Source organism: Megascapheus bottae, chromosome 6 (assembly GCF_031878675.1).
Source record: "Megascapheus bottae isolate mThoBot1 chromosome 6, mThoBot2.hap1, whole genome shotgun sequence".
Taxonomy (NCBI): Eukaryota; Metazoa; Chordata; class Mammalia; order Rodentia; family Geomyidae; genus Megascapheus; species Megascapheus bottae.
Window position 1 is genome coordinate 59054394 of NC_143514.1, and position 20549 is coordinate 59074942.

At 41.7% G+C, this 20549-nt stretch overlaps 1 protein-coding gene across 1 annotated transcript in view; it reads left to right on the top strand.

Moving 5' to 3' along the window:
• Ppt1 (palmitoyl-protein thioesterase 1) overlaps nucleotides 1-20549 on the top strand; it is a 60730-nt gene that overhangs the window by 11934 nt on the left and 28247 nt on the right. The window contains exons 2-3 of the mRNA XM_090335165.1: nucleotides 7736-7860; nucleotides 16532-16623. The gene's annotated coding sequence lies outside the window, so the exon portion shown is untranslated. The remainder of the gene's footprint in view (nucleotides 1-7735; nucleotides 7861-16531; nucleotides 16624-20549) is intronic.

Below are 20549 nucleotides of genomic sequence, written 5' to 3' on the forward strand. Positions count from 1 at the left end.
TCCTCCTCTTCTTCTTCTCCTCCTCCTCCTCCTCTTCTTCTTCTCCTCCTCCTCCTCCTCCTTCTTCTTCTTTTGGTCGGTCATGGGGTTTTCTACCACTTAAACCACAGTGCCATGTCTGGTTTTCTGGAGGTTAATTGAAGATAAGAGTCACACAGACTTTTGTGCCTGGGCTGGCTTTGACCCAGGATACTCAGCTCTCAGCCTCCTGAGTAGCTAGGATCACAGGTGTGAGCCACTGGCACCTGGCAAACCTAGGATTTTTGAGAGACATGGATTCTTAAAAGGAGCTTTGGTCTGACTTCACCTGGTAGAGATGGGCTTTTAAAGGAAGATTTGAGATCTTCTGAGACTAAGGGGAACACTATTCTAGGGACATCACCCGGGGACTACAGAAGAGCCAAAGAAGGTTCCACACCCAGGGGAGTTGCTGCCAGGTTGAAGTATGGACCCTAGGGTGCTGGATTCAGCAGAGCCAGGCAGGTTACTCCCCAGATATAAACAAGAATGGGACACTGGGATGCTAGACTCCCTTTGTTTGCTTCCAGGATTTCCCTTGCACCCTGAGCAAAGGCTTCCTCCGCGAGGAATATGTTAGTCCCCTCTAATACCTTCTTGACCTTGGTTTTGTCCTGTTTACAGACCATGGGAGGTTTTTAACCAATCCTGATAGATACCTCCTTGGGATACATTCTCAATCTCTGGAAGCAACTATCTACAAATTCTCTCAAGATAAAGACACAAACCTACTTTTGTAAATCTACTTGAACTCAGTGTGAATTGAGACATTTGTTCCCCAAATAAAAGTTTAACTTATAGTACCACCCTCCAACTTGTTTTTTTTTCAGGAGAAGGGAAGGGTAATAATCAGGAATTCCATATGATTAGATCTGTAAATAGTTAAGATTACAGGTGTGAGCCAGGGGCAAGTGCCTCACCAGTAATCCTAGCTATTCAGGAGACTGAGATCTGAAGATCAAGGTTCAAAGCCAGCCTGGGCACAAAAGGACCTGAAATTCTTATCTTCAATTAACCTCTAGAAAACTGGAAAGTGGGGCTTGGCTCAAGTGTAGGGTGGTAGCCTTGAGCTGAAGAACTCAGGGACAATGCCCAGGTCCAGGGGTAGGACAGTAGCCTAGAGCTGAAGAGCTCAGAGACAGTGCCCAGGCCAAGTTCAAGCCCCAAGACCCACCAAAAAAAAGAAAAGAAAAAAAAAAGATTACGGGCATGAGCCACCACACCCGGCAAAAACTAGTCTTTCATTTCATTCTTTTTCTTTTTCTTTTTCTTTTTCCAGTCCTGAGCTTGAGCTTAGGGCCTGAGCACTGTCCTTGGACTTTCTCAAGGCTAGAGCTCTACCACTTGAGCTTCAGCACCACTTCCAGCTTTTTTCTATATATGTGGTACTGAGGAATTGAACCTGGACCTTCGTGCATGCTAGGTAAGCACTCTACCACTAGGCCAAATTCCCAGCCCCTCATTTCATTATTTTTCTAATATAGTCTCATTTGTTGTCTAGGCTGGCCTGCATTGTAGTCCTCTTACACTTCTTGAAGAGCTGAAACAAGTATGCCTCTGTACTCAGCTTTCTTATTAGGTTTTACCTGGGCTGGCCTTGAACCATGATCCTCTTGCTTTCAGCCTCTTGAGTAGCTGAAAGTATATTTGTAAGCCACCATGTCCGGCTGAGAATCCCCTTTTGAGCTCTCATTTGATTTTCAAAGGAGGTAATATAACCTTGCTGGAGTCCTAAAAGAGGGTATATCCCCAATTGTACTCCCATCATATTCTCTTATTCTCCAATTCTGCCTGAGAACAACATGCCTCCTCTAATACCCTTTTCCTAAATCTTGGTGCCTCCTCTGCAGGGAAGCAGCACTTGGTGTTCCTTTTACAATGCTGGGGTTGAAATGGGAGTGGATCATGGACAAAGTCAGAAGAAACTGAACAAGTCTCTGAGGATTTAGGTTACTCTGTACAGGAATTCAGAGAATTCTTGCCTTTGGGGCTAGAGATATAAACCAAGAGAAACAGTGTCTGTCTAGCAAACACAAGGCCCTGAGTTTAAACTCCAAAACTGCCGAAAACATAGTTATTGAATTACATTGCACCTGGAAGAACTTATCCGTGCTTCTTTCCCACTGTTGCTCTTCTGATGAAAAGAACCACTTTGGGGCTGGGCCCTGGTGGCTCACACTGGAGAACCTAGATACACAGGAGGCTGAGATTTGAGGATTGTGGTTTGAAGCCAGCCCAGGCAGAAAACTCCTCTGAGTCTCTTATTTCCAATTAACTATTCAAAGGCCAGAAGTGGATCTATGGCTCGAAATGGTAGCCCCGAGTTCAATCCCAGGACCAAATATATATATATATATATATATATATATATATATATATATATATATATATATATATATATATATGGAGAGAGAGAGAGAGAGAGGGAGAGAGAGAGAGAGAGAGAGAGAGAGAGAGAGAGAGAAAGGGATAGAGAAGCACATTTGGGATGCTGTTTGAGCAGCATTCGGGATGCTGATGAACAGCAATCAGTAAATGGTACCTTTCCTTAGGGGCAGATGCAGTATCTAATACTGAACTACCACCCTGGCACTATCATTTAAATCAGGGCAACTGAGATGATAATAATCCAGAGTCCAGACATTCTAGCAATGACCCATTGCCTCCAGTGAGAAGTTAGGAGACATGTCAGTGTGTTAATTTAGAGGGTAAAAGGAGTAATTGAGGGGCCAAATGAGAATCCAACCTCTTTAAGGACAGATTAAGAGGCACTGTGTCCCATAAATAAAGGACTTTTCTAGTGAGGCATACAGGATACAATTAAGCAGGTAACCTGCACCTGTCCCCTGTGTCAAATCAACAAACAAAGCCAATCAAGTAACACTTTCTCTGCTATAGTTTGTCCACAAGAAAAGAACGTTTCCAGAAGAAGATGGGCAGCTAGAATTTACTTATGTATCCATATCTTCCAAGTTATAGGATTTCCACTTGAAGTTAACTGTTTGTGAAAGAGTCGAATCAGTGCCTCCAAAGGAAGACACATTAGAATCCTAGTCCTTTGAACCAAGCTGTCACCATGTCCTACCCAATTAGTGGTGAAGAAGATGGACACATTTACATTTTGTTTCTTTGTCTAAGATGATAGCTCAACTGTACAACACCTGCTTAGCAGGTACAAGGCCCTAGGCTCAATTTTCAGCACTGAAAAAAAATTGTTTCCTACAAGATGACTCATCTTAATGAGAATGACTGAAATCACTTCATAGGGTTATGATTAGTTTAAATTAGAGAATTTCCATAAACCTCTGAGTTCATGGTTCCTAATAAGTACTCAATAAATATTCATTATAGTAACTGATTTTCTTCTGTCTAGAGACTAGGACTAACATATATGTAGCTTTTTTAAGTGGTCCTGGTCTGACCTGTGGCTGGTGTTAAAAAGTACCAACTTGAGGAGCAGATTCCTTTTTTTTTTTTTTTTTTGCCAGTAGTAGAGCTTGTCCCTGAGCTTCTTTTGCTCAAGGCTGGTACTCTACTACTTGAGTTACATACCACTTACTGCTTTTTCTTTTTTCTTTTTTTGCCAGTCCTGGGCCTTGAACTCAGGGCCTTAGCACTGTCCTTGGACTTTCTCAAGGCTAGAGCTCTACCACTTGAGCCTCAGCACCACTTCTGACGTTTTTCTAAGTATGTGGTACTGAGGAATCAAACCTGGGTATTCGTGCACACTAGGCAAGCACTCTATCACTAGGCCAAACTCCCAGCCCTACTTACTGCTTTTTCTGTTTATGTGGTACTGAGGAATTAAATGTAGGGCTTCATGTGTGTTATGCAAGTGTTCTACCACTAGGCCACATTCCCAGCCCCTGAGGAGCAGATTCTATACTAAGAATCACCTCCAGGGCTTCCTTTAAAATATTTTAGCAGGCCGGGAGCTTGGCCTAGTGGTACAAGACCCAGGTTCGATTCCTCGGCACCACATACATAGGAAAAAGCTGGAACTGGTGCTGAGGCTCAAGTGGTAGAGTTCTAGTCTTGAGAAAGCTCAAGGACAGTGCTCAGGCCCTGAGCTCAAGCCCAGGACTGTAAAAAAAAAAAAATATATATATATATATGTTAACATATATACATATTAATTATATATTCACATATTAATTATATATATGTATACAAACCTTAATTGCATACAATAATGGATTTCATTATGATACTTTTTACATGTATACAGTATACTTTGATGATATTTATATCTTGTATTCCCCCTTCCCTTTCATGTTGATTCCCTTTTTCTTCCCAAATAGTTCCTCTTCTACCTTCATGCCTTAAAAAAAAAAAATCTAAGCCAATCACCAATGGCTCACACCTGTAATCCTAGCTACTCAAGAGGCTGAGATCTGAAGAGCTCAGTTCAAAGCCAGCCCGGTGAGACTCTCATCTCCAATTAATCACTAGAAGACTGGAAGTGGCACTGTGGCTCAAGTGGTAGAGCATTAGCCTTGAACACAAAGAGTCTCAAGAACAGTGCCCAGGCTCTGAGTTCACACCAAATAACAAAAACAAAAACAAAAGGCTAGATGAGAAAACTTGTTATGTGTCTTTCTCAGTCTGTCTTACATAAGGATCTTCAGTTCTATCCATTTTCCTTCAAATGATATAATTTTATTATTGTTTTATGAATGAATAAAATTCCAATTGTATATCTGTGCCATTTGTAATTCACTTGTTGGTTGAGAGGCTTCTAGGATTGCTTGGTCTATTGTGAAGAGTGTTACATTAAACTGACTGCAGGGGCTGGGGAGCATGCCTAATGGTAGAGTGCTTGCCTAGCATGCATAAAGACCTAGATTCTATTCCTCAGTATCACATACACAGGAAAAGCCAGAAGTGGTGCTAGGCTCAAGTGGTAGAGCACTAACCTTTTCTTTTTCTTTAAAAAGTTTATATGGAGGGCCGGGAGTTTGGCCTAGTGGTAGAGTGCTTGCCTAGCATGCACGAAGACCCGGGTTCGATTCCTTGGTACCAGGTACTTAGAAAAAGCCAGAAGTGGTGCTGAGGCTCAAGTGGTAGAGTTCTATCCTTGAGAGAAAAAAATCCAAGGACAGTCCTCAGGCCCTGAGCTTACGCCCAGGACTGGCAAAAAAAAAAAAAAAGTTTATATGGATATCCAGTCAAAACCAACAGGATATCTCTCTTGAAATGTAATCTCTATAGATTCCAAGTAGACCACAGGCTGCACATAGAGCATTAACCTTGAGAAAGCCCAAGGCCAGTGCTCAAGCTGAGTCCAAGCCCCAGGAGTGGCAAAAATAAATAAATAATAATAATAATTAAAAATTAAAATAAACTGAAGGCAGGCATCTCTACTGTATGCTGACTAAGAATCCTTTGAGAATATATCCAGAAGTGAATTTAGGGGCCAAGAGTTTGGCTTAGTGGTAGAGTGCCTGCCTAGCATGCACGAAGACCCAGGTTCTATTCCTTGGTACCACATAAAAAAGCTGGAAGTGGTGCTGTGGCTCAAGTGGCAGAACACTGTCTTTGGGGAAAAAAGCCCAAGGACTCAGGCCCTGAGTTCGAGTCCCAGGACTGGCAAAAAAAAGAAAGAAAAGAAACAGAAGTGAATTTAGGTTTTTTTTTCCATAGTGGTTGCACTAGTTTATGTTTCCATAAAAAGTAATTAAAGGCCTCCTACTATCTATAATATTCCCCAATTATGCAAAGTACACTTGCTTTGAAAGTCTGCCTTTCATAAGCAAATCTTCATCAACTTTTTGATCTAGGTGAAATCCCTGTTATTTACCTTTTCTGTATAATCAGGTTAATCTTATAATTTTCTTTTTCAGTCCTGTGGTTTGACCTCCAGGTCTAGGTGCTGTTCCTAAGCCCTTGTTCAAGGCTAGTGCTCTACCACTTTGAACCACAGCACTACTGGTTTTCTGCTGGTTAATTAAAGAGTCTCACAGGCTTTTCTACCTGGTCTCGATTTTAACTGCAGTCCTCAGATCTTGGCCTCCTGAGTAGCTAGGATTACAGGTGTGAGCCACCAGCACCTGCTAACAATAGGTGTGTGTGTGTGTGTGTGTGTGTGTGTGTGTGTGTGTTGATATTGGGGATTGAACTCGGGGCTTCACATTCTTGCTTGGCTTTTTTTTCGCTGAAGGCTAGCACTATACCACTTAAGTCTTATCGCCACTCTAGCTTTTTACTAGTTGATTGTAGGTAAAAATCTTATGTATTTTTTAAAACATTTTATTCTTTTTTTTTGGTGCCAGTCCTGGGTCTTGAACTCAGAGCCTGAGCACTGTCCTTGGACTTTCTCAAGGCTAGAGCTCCACCACTTGAGCCACAGCACCGATTCCGGCTTTTTTCTATATATGTGGTACTGAGGAATTGAACCCGGGTCTTTGTGCATGCTAAGCAAGCACTCCACCACAAGGCCAAACTCCCAGCCCTCTTAAGTATTTTTTGGCCTGTACTGGCTTTGATGGGAGATCCTCAGATTGTAGCCTCCCAAGTAGCTAAGGTTACAGGTGTAAGCCAAGCTTAAATGGACTTTTCACTCAGTGTTCTACTACTTGAACCACCATTCCACTTCCTACACTAGACTTTTTCTTTTGCCAGTCCTTGGCCTTTAACTCAGGGCCTGAGCACTGTCCTTGGGCTTTCTCAGGGCTAGAGCTCTACTGCTTGAGCCACAACATCATTTCCAGCATTTTTCTATATATGTTGTACCGAGGAATTGAACCTCAGATCTTCGTGCATGCTAGGCAAGCACTCTACCACTAACCCAAACTCCTGGCCTCCTACACTAGACTTTTAATAAATATTGCCAGCAGAGAATTGGGGTTTGTATTTTCTGATACATTGAACTTTGCTGGCAAATGTGACCTTTGAACTAATAGATTTTGAGTGGAAAACATATTTGAGGTAAACTACATTCTCCAAAATGTATCCTATCATGGTATTTCTGCATAAAGTTATTTAAAATGTATGCATTTGCCCAATTCCTTCTTGCTTGTAGATAATTTTTCCAATGGTTATATTGATTACTATTTACTGCTATTTAATAAATGCTATTGATGATTGTAATTTAGTTTGTTTATTATGAACTGTCATTCAACTATTACTAACAGTTGAGTAATGAAATTATTTTAGCTAGCATAAAATCCTCTCTGGAGGCAATCAGGGATTTCCAAACACCATATAAGTCAATTAACCTGTGATGTTTTCACATTTTGATAATGGTTTATGTGATGAAATAATATTATGTGCATTTTCCATTTTATTTAGAAGAATTTATTTGTTCTAAGTAAATAACTGTTTCTACTTTTATAGATTCTTTTTGCTTTGATGGTTTAGTGTTTCTGACCAATAAAGCTGAACTTCAAGCTTCCCAGTGCTTTCTAGGACTAGACTGCTAGCCTGCTAATATTTGATTTTGCTTGTCAGCAGATAAGAACTTTCTCATCAAAGAGAATATTTATTCGTGGATTGGAATGTGTTCTGAATGGCTATCAAATTAGATAATAGTATTAAAGATAGAAGAAATTATAATTCTTTCTAATCCATCCACAAAAAATAATTGAATGAAGCTTTCCAAACACAAACTATTATTAATAAGAGGTGGAATGGTACTTGTTTAAGTATCAATAGACAAACAAGTAAGCAATGGTACCAAAATTTCATTCTTCTTAATTGCCCATTCCTTTTCCAATAGTGTTTTCTCTTAGGATGAAGATGATTGGAATTGCTGTCAGTGGCCCCGTCAGAACCACAGACTGTTTCTGACACCTTCAGCCGTGTACTCAGAAGGAAAAGCCAAAGAGGCATCCGGGTTCTCAGGTAAGAAGAGACTCATCATTAACAGTTGTCCTAAAGACTTTTCAATGTTTCCCATGTACTCAGACTAACATCTTGACTCCTTTCCTTGATTCTCAGAGCATGACCATTACAAGAAGAACTTTTAGGCATCCTTTATCAATATTAGAATCTGGGAATTTGGTTTTTGTGAGTGTATTTTCTGAGCCTCATCCACTTGGGCAAACTGATAGCTTAAGCCCTGGGTTAGGAGGTCTCTGATGGTTAATTTGCATATCACTCCTAGTTCATCTACATGGAACTTCAAGAGCAATAATTATTCTGTGTATTTCAATAGATATTATCTTCCTAAGAAAAGGTAGTGATAGCTCTTTCTTTTCAGTGTTCAAATAGTTTTTTCTTAGCCTGTCTTTAAAGGCACCAGACAAAATGCTGTAGATACAGTAGCATAGAAAGCATTGTGAACAGCTCTAAATAATGAGAAAACCCTGGATAATGAGGAAAATGGAGAGACCTTTGTAGAGCAAACAATTAGCATCTTTGAATCTGTCCTTATTAGAACCAACTCATCAGATGACGGAATTAGACAGATGAAAGGATAGTCTGTTCAAGATAAGTTTCAACCCCAGTAGTTAAGTAGACAAAGGATTTGAAAAAAGGAAATAAATTAATAACAAGTACATCTTCCTTGCTCATAATAAGGGTTTTGGAAAGTGTGAGAGAAAGCACATTTAACGTTCTCTTTGGCCTTCTCAAATAAATCAAACTATATTTAAAATAATAATACTCATTTCTGATGAGATTGTGAGTAAGAAAAGGAATAAAATAGAAATATACTTTGTGAAACTAAAATAACCATAATTCACAGTAGTTTTTTTAATTTAATGTACAATGCAATGATGATGAGTGTATTTTATAGAGCTATTGTAACCACAATCTAGAAACAATCTTAAACATTATATTCATGAACTTATTTTGGGGTCTTAATAGATATTAGTAGTTATCCCTTAAATTAGTCAGGTCCAAATACTTTATATTTAATTTATTACAATCTGCACAACAATCCTTTGAGAAAGACATGTTATAACTACTTGTGTGTGTACGTGTATCTGTGTGCCTGCATATGTGTGCTTGCGGGTACACATGCATGTGTGTGGTGGTGAGGTGCCAATCTGTGGCTTGAACTTTATTCATAGCTTCATTTCTGTTTGTTTGTTTGTTTATTCAGGTAGTTAATTGGAAATAAGAATCTCATTAACTTTCCTGCCTGGTCTGGCTTTGAATTGTGATCCTTAGATCTCAGCCTCCTGAGTATCTAGGATTACACACATGAGCTATTGGTGCCTGGCATGACCCTATTAAATAAAGATTTTAGCAAAAGGTTAAAATAAGAGGAAATAGAAAAGGAAAAACATTCCTGCTCCTTGCCTAGGAAATGAGAATCATAATGTCTGTAGCTTTTATAATTTCTGAGCTGAGCAAATACTCGGCCATGCCTTCAATCATTAAACCTGTTGAAATTGTTTATTTGTTTGTTTTTTTTGCCAGTCCTGGGCTTGAGCTCAGGGCCTGAGCACTGTCCTTGGATTTTCTCAAAGCTAGAGCTCTACCACTTGAGCCTCAGCACCACTTCCGGCTTTTTTCTACGTATGTGGTACCGAGGAATTGAACCTGGGTCTTCATGCATGCTAGGCAAGCACTTTAACCACTAGGCCAAACTCCTGGCCCCTGAAATTGTTTTGGAAGGGAAGAAAGGAGGGGAGAATGATAAAAGGGGTATGAGGGTTTGAAATATATTGTAAACATGTGTGGAAATGCAACAATGAAACCACTCTTGCAGAATTAACCTAAGCTAATAAAAAACACTAAAAAGACCATTATTTCTGGGTGCAGTGAGTTATGCTTGTAATCCTAGCTACTCAGGAGGCTGAGATCTGAGGATCTTGGTTCAAAGCAAGCCTAGGCACTAAAAAATGTTGAGACTCTTCTCTCCAATTAATCACTAGGAAACAGGAAGTGGGGGTGTGACTCAGGGATAGGGTGGTAGCCTTGAGCTGAAGAGCTCAGGAACAGCACCCAGGCCCAGAGTTCAAGCCCCATGACCTATGAAAAAAAGAAAAGAAATTATTCTCTACCTGACTTACATAACTGTGGCCCCATCTGTACATCACCTTTATAACAACAATAAAATTTTTAAATGAAAAATGTCTCCATCTTGTAACAAGTCACCATTCTACACTGATATTTCCGGTACTAACATTTCCTGAAATTATTGGCTTCTTGTCTTAAGATTGTTTTTTATAACCAGCCAACCATGTCAAGGCTATGAGTCCTTACCAATAGAGTTAAAGAATAGACCCTTGCTTAAGTGGGAACTTTTTACTGACTTCATCAACCTCCAAGTATGACTATCAGCAGACCTGTTCCCAGACAACTGTGCTGAGAAAAATATGCACCTTTGCCTCCAAACTGACAGCCCTACTTGAGTAGGGACCTTTCATTGACAAAGTGCTTTGTTAACTTCTTCCTTGGATCACCCCATCACCCTGGTGTGAGATTCCCCCAAACCACAGCTGTGAGACTTGAAAGGATTAGGAGGATGGAACAAATCTTTCCTGAACTCTCAGAATGCTGAGAGTCAGTCCAGACTTGAAGGAACTCAGATTGCTATCCTAGGTGTATGCTAATTCTACACCAAACTTTCTGAGAATTTAGGGAGAGACAAAAATGTATGTCATCTGCTGCTTGCACCTGCTGCTTCAGATAACAAAGGTTGTTTATCACTTGAGTATATCACATGATTGATGCTTGTGACTTCAAAGTTACTATGACCTCACTTTTTCTGTACATACAACCCTGTACCTTTCTCAACAAATGTTTTGTAAAATGAACCCAGGACACCTGAAGCTGGAGGAAGATTTCAGTCCTCATGGTGCCCTAAACCTCAATTCCATGGGCTGGTGTCTATTATTGTCTCATCCCCGGTCAAAACAGGTGGAGACACCCTGGCAGCCAATTATGGGAAAAAAAATAGTAACCCTGATTACTTAGTAATAAAGAGGATGGAAAAATGTCACCACTTGGATTAGGATAAACTGAGTAGACCATCCAACCTAGCATGCTTGCCTAGCTCTGGGGAGAGTGGCAGACCACCCTTCTGTACAGAAATTAAATGCTATGACCAAATTTCCTATATCTTTTTTTTCTTTTTGCCAGCCCTGGGGCTTGAACTCAGGGCCTGGATACTGTCCTTGGGCTTTCTCAAGGCTAAATCTCTTCCACTTGAGCCACCGTACCACTTCCAGCTTTTTCTGTGTGGTACTGAGAAATCGAACCCGGGCCTTTGTGCATGCTAGGCAACCACTCTATCAGTAGGCCACACTCTCAGCCCTTCCTATATCTTTCGTGTGTCTTCATTTCTGACACTGTAAAGTCATATGTTTTTGATACACTATTGGCTTTTTACCAGTTCACTAGAGATGAGTCTCACAAACTTGTCTTTCCTGGGCTGGCTCCAAACCATGATCTTGGCCTCTTCAGTAGTTAGGATTATGTGTATAAGCCATCAGAACTCAGCTCGTGTGTGTGTGTGTGCGTGTGTGTGCATGTGTGTGTGTGTGTGTGTGTGTGTTTGTGTGTATGTATGTACTTGATCTGAAACTTGAAATCAGGTCCTTCCAGAGCTATTATTTTACTCAAGGCTAGTGCTCTACCACTTGAGCACAGCTCCACTTCTAGCTTTGAACTGTGATCCTCACATCTCAACCTCCTGAGTAGAAAGGATTACAGAAGTGAGCTGCCTACACCTGCCTTTATTTAATTTTCTTTAGAATATATTCTAGAATAATAGCATTAGCATAGTTCAGCTGCATAGCACAACACAGTAAAACAGACAGAGTATAAAATTAAAGGACTGGGAGTTTGGTCTAGTGGTTGAGTGCTTGCCTAGCATGCATGAAGTCCTGCGTTCAATTCCTTGGTACCACAAACATGAAAAAAGCCAGAAGTGATGCTGTGGCTCAAGTGGCAGGATTCTAGCCTTGAGCAAAAAAATGTCCAAGGACAGTGCCCAGGACCTGAGTTCAAGCATCAGGACTGCCAAAAAAAAAATTAAAGCAGCATCCCTATTCACCTAGGTCTGTCTCCTTCCCTTTCTCTGTATGGGAGATCAGATGCCACATAGAACAGGTGCATATGAGAGGACATGATTTAATTTCTTATATGCACAGAAAGAAATGTGGAAACTGGAAGCACTCAGCTACTACTCTAGGTTCCCCTTGTTGCTTTCATTATAGTTTATTCAGGGAACTGATATTGACCTTATAAAGTTTCAGTACTTTCTGAAGTCACATTGAAACCAGGCTTTGCAAGTTCCATTTCCCGAAGCTTCAGAGGTTCCTTATTAAAAGGATCAGGAATTTACCTCAATTGAGAGAATTTGCTTGAGTGACACTTTTTTTTGCCAGTCCTGGGCTTGAGATCAGGGCCTGAGCACTGTCCTTGGGCTTTCTCAAGGCTAGAGCTCTACCACTTGAGCCTCAGCACCACTTCCAGCTTTTTTCTATGTCTGTGGTACTGAGGAATTGACCCGGGTCTTTGTGCATGCTAGGCAAGCACTCTAACACTAGACCAAACTCCTGGCCCCTGAATGACACTTTTTAAAATTAAATTCAAGCCGGGTGCAGTGGCTGACCTGTTATCTTAGCTACTCAGGAGGCTGAGATATAAGGATCTGGGTTCAAAGCCAGCCCAGGCACTAAAAACCAGGAGACTCTTATCTCCAGTTAACCACTAGAAAACCTGAAGTGGCACCCTGATTCAAGAGGTAGGGTGGTAGCCTTGAGCTGAAGAGCTCAGGGACAACACCCAGGCCCAGGGGTAGGGTAGTAGCCTTGAGCGGAAGAGCTCAGTCCCAGAGTTCAATCCCCATGACCAAGAAAAAAACAAAACAAATAAATCAAATTCAGAGCAAGAATTTTGTTCATACTTCTTTCATGGATATTTTAAATTATTTCATTACAATTTGGGGGGTATTCTAGGAAGATCAATGGAAGAGACAGATCATTGATCTATAGAGTTAGATGAGCGGTATTTGTTATATCCCAACCATTTTAGGGTCCCTGAACCCCCCAGCAATAGTCACTAGCACTCAGTGAATGGAGCTGGAAGTTAGTTTAAATTACAGCTCAGCAGCTACTCTCCACCTTCCAGCTGATAGTAGCCCCAATCTTCCGTGGGTTTTTTCTTTTTTGGGGGGGTCATGGGGTTTGAACTTGACCTGGACACTGTCCTTGAGCTCTTCAGTTCAAGGCTACTGCCCTACCCCTGGTCCTGGGCACTCTCCCTGAGCTCTTCAGCTCATGGCTACCATCCTACCCTTGAGCCAAGCTCCAAGTCCCATTTTTTAGAGGTTAGTTGGAGATAATGAGCCTGGGCTGGCTTTGAGCCATTGCACCCAGTTTGGGCTGAGCTTTTAAAGGAAAGCACCATACGCAGGTGGTCCTGATCACCAAGAAAATGCCACAGGCAAGTGGTCAGGCAGTTTAAGTATTTTTACAAAAAACAAAAACAGAATTAGACAGCTAATCCTGACATCTTATTACTGTACTTAAGGAGAATAAAAATGGCAAGCCATGGCTCAAGGGTATGGTGGTAGTCTTGAGTTGAAGAGCTCAGAGAAATGGCCCAGGCAAAGTTCAAGCCCCAAGATCAAAAAAAAAAAAGAAAAGAAAAATGGCAAGCCAGGTGCCAATTTGCTCATGCCTGTAATCTGAGCTACTCAAGAAGCTGAGACCTAGAGCACCCACCCAGGGTGGAAGTCTGTGACAGTACATTCCCAATTAACTTGCAAAGTAGGTGATTACTTCTTGAGTCATGCCATCAGACCATATCACATTTTCCCCCCAATCTTGGGGCTTAAACTCAGGGCCTGGGAACTCTTCCTTAGCTTTTTCTGCTCAAGGCTAGAGCTCTACCACTAAAGTCATAGTTAGGTTTTGTTTCCAATGTCTTTGATAATTCATTGGAGATAAGAGTCATGCTGTTTCCTGTGCAAACTGGCTTTGAACCTTGATCCTCCAATATATTAGCCTTTTGAATAGCTAGGACTATAGTCTTCAACCAAGTACGACTAGCCATATATTGTTTTTGATCAGTTCTTTACTTTCATTAAGACAAGATCTCGGGCCGGGAGTTTGGCCTAGTGGTAGAGTGCTTGCCTAGCATGCATGAAGACCCGGGTTCAATTCCTCGGTACCACATACATAGAAAAAAAAAAGCTAGAAGTGGTGCTGAGGCTCAAGTGGTAGAGCTCTAGCCTCGAGAAAGTCCAAGGACAGTGCTTAGGCCCTGAGCTCAAGCCCAGGATTGGTTAAAAAAAAAAAAAAGAAAAAAAAAGACAAGATCTCACTATGTAGGCTGGTCTCCAATTCCTGAGCTTACAGCAAACTCCTACCTCAGATTCCTGAGTTTTGGGACTATAGGCCCACACCTCTGCTCCTTGAAAGAGTTCTCAAAAAGTATTTTTTTGTGTGTGCCAGTCTTGATGCTTGAATTGAAGGCCTGGACACTCTCCCTGAGCTTTCTTCCTCAGGGCTTGTGTGCTACCACTTGAGCCACAAATCCACTTCTGGCTTTTTGATAGTTAATTGGAGACAAGAGTCTCAGGTACTTTGCATCTGGCTAGTTTAGAACTGTGATTCTCATATCTCAGCCTTCACTAGCTAGGATTACAGGCATGAGGTTGCCAGTGCCTGGCAATTCTTAATTGTTGTTCTCATTCTCTATTTCAAACCAGGGATTCAATTTAGATCATTCTGCTTGCTAAGCAGGCACTCTCAATTTGAACCACATCTCCAGTCTATTTCTATGCTAGTTTAGTTTTTTTTGTTTTTGCCAGTCCAGAGCTTTAAGCAAGCACTCTATAATTTGAGCCACATCTCCAGCCCTTTTCTATGTTAGTTTTGTTTTGTTGTTGTTTGCTTTTGTTTTTTCAGTCCAGAGCTTGAGCTCCAGGCCTGAGCACTGTCCTTGGGCCAGGACCCCGGTTGCCCAGGACTGGCAAAGAGAGGGAGAGAGAGACAGCCACAGAGATAGAGACAGAGAGACAGAGAGACAGATACAGAGAGACAAAGAGGGGATTGCTTTTTCAAATACTATCTTTATGAATAAACTTTCTTGATCTATATACTTCAATATAACCTCAAGTTCTTTTTTTTTTTTCCCCAATATGACAACATCAAGAACTTGGTATTCCAGGACTGACAGAGAACCCCTCTTGGAGACTTCTTATTTGCAGCCTCACTAGTCATTGATTTGGTAACAGGAACACAGCCTTGAGTTACTGCATTTGGCTATTTTTCTAGTTATAAAAGTTACTTGGGGGGGCTGGGAGTTTGGCCTAGTGGTTAAAGTGCCTGCCTAGCATGCACGAAGACCCGGGTTGGATTCCTTGGTACCACATACATAGAAAAAAGCTGGAAGTGGTGCTAAGGTTCAAGTGGTAGAGCTCTAGCCTTGAGAAAGTCCAAGGACAGTGCTCAAGCCCTGAGCTCAAGCCCAGGACTGGCAAAAAAAAAAAAAAAGTGGGCCAGGAGTTTGGCCTAGTGGTTAAAGTGCTTGCCTAGCATGCACGAAGACCCTGGTTCGATTCCTCGGTACCACATACATAGAAAAAAGCCAGAGGTGGTGCTGAGGCTCAAGTGGTAGAGCTCTAGCCTTGAGAAAGTCCAAGGACAGGGCTCAGGCCCTGAGCTCAAGCCCAGGACTGGCAAAAAAAAAGTTACTTGGTGGGGTGGGAGTTTGGTCTAGTGGTAAGAGTGCTTGCCTAGCATGTACGAAGACCCAGGTTCAATTCCTCAGTACCACATACATAGAAAAGGCTGAAAGTGGTGCTGTGGCTCAAGTGGCAGAGTGCTAGCGTGCACATGTATGTGTGTGTGTTTCCCCTTTTTCTTTTTTCTTTTCTTTTTTTTTTGGCCAGTCCTGGGGCTTGAACTCAGGGCCTAGGCATTGTCATTGAGCACTTTTGCTCAAGGGTAGGTGTCTGCCACTGAGTCACAGCACTATTACCAGCTTTTTCTGTGTATGTGGTATCCAGGAATTGAACCCAGGGCTTCATGCATGCTAGATAAGCACTCTATTGTTAGGCCACACTCCCAGCCCTGATTACCCTTTTTCTGATACCAGGCCTTACATTTTCTTGGCTTGCTTACTCAGCTATTCCTGTACTACTTGAGTCATGCCTACATGTAGCCTTTATATTGGAGGAGTTGTGTGGATTTTTCTGTCTGAGCTAGCTTCAAGCCACTATCCTCTAGATATTAGCTTCCTGCATAGCTAAGATTGTAGATGTGAGCTATTGATACACAGCTACAGCTTATGTTTTTTGTTTGTTTTGTTTTGGTTGGGGGGGCTGAACTTTGAGCCTAGGTGCTGTCCCTAAGCTCTTCAGCTCAAGGCTAGTGTCTACCACTTTGAGCCACTGATTTTCTGGTGGTTGATTAGAATTGAATCTCTTGAACTTTCCTATCCAGGCTGTCTTTGAGCCGTGATCCCCAAATCTTAGCCTCCTTAGAATCTTGGATTATAGTTGTGAGTTACCAGCGCCTGGCTTACAGTTACTTTTTCTTTTTTTCTCTTTGACTTCAACTTTAATTATTCATGGAGAAAATAACTGTTACTTTCTTAATTCCAGGTCTAAAATGTTCTGTTGCCTTCCTGAATGACTAATATGGCCCAAAGCCTATTTTTGACAACTACTGGGTAGTTCCACCCCTGCTCACTGAGGTAACTACTTATAAGTTTTGCTTCACTATTTTTATAAGCAGTATTTTCTTTGCAACTTAATAAAAAATTGAAAACATATATGCGTAAAAAGATTATAGATTTTTTTCTATGAAAACTAAGTTGAAAGTGTTTGAAAGGCTTAGTAAAGGCAAATTCATTAAAGAATTTTGAAACTAGATAAATCTATGAATAGAAACACTATAACCATCTAGAATGTTGTGTAAGCACCTTTTCTCCCTAGTTTCAAAACTTTACAGCACCCTGAACAAACACCCATATGCCTTAAGTAATCATTTCTTCTCTCCCTACCACCCTCAATAACTTCTAATCTATATGCTGTCTCTAGGATATATATTAAAGTAGTAATCTTTAAAATTTTTGGTTTTATTTCACTCAGCATTTTTTTTGGGGGGGGGGCAATCCTGGGGATTAAACTCAGGGCCTGAGCACTGTACCTAAGTCTCTTTGTGCTCAAGGCTAGTGCCATTTTTTTGGAGAGAAGAGTCTTAGGGACGTTTCTGCCTGGTCTGGCCTTGAACCATGATCCTTAGATCTCAGCCTCCTGTGTAGCTAGGATCACAGGTATGAGTCACCGGCATCTGGCTTTTACTCAGCATGTTTCTGAGGTTCATCCAAATTGTAGTACTCCATTCCTTTTTATGGCTGAATAATATCCCAGGGTATAAATATAATACAGTATCTACTCACCTTTTGACTATTACCAAGAATGCTACTATTAACATTTTACAAGTTTCTGTGGAGATGTACATTTTCTTTTCCTTTGGGATAGTATAAATTTAGGAATGGAATTTCTGGGTCTTGAGGCAATTGTATTATTATTTTTTTTAATTTCCCCATCTTTTTTTATTTTTTTATTTTTTTAATTTTTTATTGTAATTAATAAAAGGGTTACATGATATTTGCCAGATAGAAGGTGCATTAATTCACATACATTGATATGTCTTGGTATGTATAATTCTTTTTGAAGAACTGTGGGTTTTATTTTTTAGGATGTTTTTCATAATTGGGCACATGATTATATTTCCTCCAGTAGTGTACAAAGGTCTTTATATCTCAGTGTCACTGGGGAAGACAGGCATGCTCTCATATTCACATGTCTTGGCTAATGCTTATTTTCCATTTCCCCCTGCACTCCCTCCCTACACAGGGTCTCCTATATGTTCTTGCTGGGCTTGCTTAGTGGGGGCTCTACCCATTGAGCCATGCCTCCACCTCTGCTGTTGTACCCGAATTCCTAGAACCCCAAAAAGACTCCCAGAGGCCACAGTCTAAGGTAAAGAGCAGGGGTCGTTTTATTTACGAGTCTAGACTCGGGCCTCCACGTACTAGCAGCCGGCAATGCTGAAAAGGCCCTGAGCAAGAACTTTACACTGCTTTTATAGGGAAAGTACAATTACCTGATTGGCTATTTGACTCAAACCACTGGTCGAATCGGAGCTCAGGTGTCTAACCACTGAGCACCAAGCTATTACCACCTGGGGTTCAAGTACATGGGCCCTAAACAAGGGGAGGGGGTCATTCCCAGAACATGGAACAATCTTGGCACAACATTCCCCCCTTTCCCATGATACTTTTAGAGCCAATCTTGGATCTATCTAGTTAAAATCACACAAGGGCCTAAGGGTCCAGCTAAAACAAAAACAGGGTTATCAACCAAGGGGAAAAATTCCTTCACTTTACTCCCTTTCCCGTTTTAACACCATTAGGTGGAAATGCACAACTGAGTATTTACCCACACAAAGTCCCTTTCCAAATACTGCCCATAACTATTATTGATTTTGGCGGCATAACTTAATTTTTAAAGGGCTACTTTTGGTCCAATCAATCTTCCAAGCTGTTTTGGACAAGGGTTCTATGAAGTCTGGAAACGGATCCACTGGCTTGGCATGGGTGTAATGGATCCAAGAAGCTACTCCGTCTACTTTGAGGGCGGTGGGTGTTGTCAGGATGACCTGAAAGGGTCCTTTCCATCGTGGCTCCAGATTTTCTTGCCGGTGGCAGTTCACGAGTACCCAATCACCTAGTCTATAGCAATGAGGCACCAGAGGTGGTTCTGTCTTGTACAGGTCCCTCAGCTTGGGCCAGACTTCTTGGTGAGCCCTTTGCAGGGCTTGGAGTGAAAACAAAAATTCAAAATCACCATCCTCTTCTTTTCTAACAAGTTTTTCTTTAAGATTGGGTATTATAGGGGGAGGTCTACCGAACATTATTTCATAGGGGGTAGGTCCTAATTTAAAAGGGGAGTTTCGAACCCTGAACAGAGCATAGGGGAGAAGAGCTACCCAGTTTGTGCCAGTCTCCATGGTCAATTTGGTCAGGGTCTCTTTTAATGTTCTATTCATTCTCTCTACCTGTCCTGAACTTTGGGGTCTATAGGCACAATGTAATTTCCAATCTGCCCCAAGTATGGAAGCCAGTCCCTGACTTACCTTCGAGACAAATGCAGGTCCATTGTCCGAACCTATCATTACTGGAAAGCCATACCTGAGTAAAATGTCCTCAAGGATCTTCTTAGCCACTATCTGTGCAGTTTCCCTTTTAGTGGGGAAAGCCTCGACCCATCCTGAGAAGATATCTACAAAAACTAACAAATATGGGGCTGGAAGTTTGGCCTAGTGGTTAAAGTGCTTGCCTAGCATGCATGAAGACCCGGGTTCGATTCCTCGGTACCACGTACATAGAAAAAAGCCGGAAGTGGTGCTGAGGCTCAAGTGGTAGAGCTCTAGCCTTGAGAAAGTCTAAGGACAGTGCTCAGGCCCTGAGCTCAAGCTCAGGACTGGCAAATACTTATATCCATACTTCCCTGGTTTTACTTCAGTAAAGTCTACCTCCCAATAGGCTCCTGGATTATCCCCTTGCTGTCTTGCCCCTAACTTTTGCTGGTTTCTCCCTACATTATTTAGCTGACATACTCTGCAACCTGAAATAATCTGATCAATTTTGATGGTTGCTTCCTTAATTCATAGTCCAGTTTGTCTTATTAAGTCTTGCATCTTTCTGGCTCCCAGATGAGTACTATGGTGAATTTTTTTGTAACACCTTAATCCCTAATTTTTCTGGGAGTACTATGTGACTCCTGGAATCTCTCCACCATCCATCAAGGAGCTGTACCATAGGTAGTTTCTCAGTCCATTGCAAGTCTTCCTCTGTATACCCTGGGATCGGTGGTAAGACTCTGGATCCTGGGTCTGGGAGTTGGAGGGCTAGAGCTGGAGTTGAAGATAAGGCCACCTCCCGGGCAGTCTGGTCAGTCAGATGATTGCCCCTGGATACTAGATCTACAGGTTTCTGGTGTCCTGGGCAATGGACTATTGCCAGTTTCTTTGGTTCCCAAAGAGCAGCCAGGAGTGCCAATATTTCCTCCTTATTTTTGATAGGCTTTCCTTCTGCTGTAAGGAGGCCCCTCTCTCTGTATATTGCCCCGTGTATGTGGGCGGTGGCAAAAGCATACCGACTGTCTATATAAACTGTCAGTCTTTTATCCTTACCCAGTCTTAAAGCTTGGGTTAAAGCCACCAGCGATTTGTGCTGACATTCCTGGAGGCAGGGACTCAGCCCAGATTACTTCAGTCTCTGAGACTACTGCAGCCCCTGCATACCTCTGTCCTTGGTGTATTAAAGCTGCTTCCATCGGTGAACCAGACAATCTCTGCATCTGGCAGAGGCTTATCTTGCAAATCCTCTTACTCCATGCACTTGGGCCAAAACCTCAGCACAATCATGAAGTGGGGCTTCCAGATCTAGATCGGGCAGTAGTGAGGCTGGGTTAAGGGCAGTTGGAGGCTGGAAAAGAATCTTAAGAGGGTTTAGCAATAGTCCTTGATAATGAATGAGTTGGGCATTACTAAGCCATCGGTCTGGGGGCTGTTAAGATAGTGTGAGGTGTTGTAATCTGTAACTCCTGT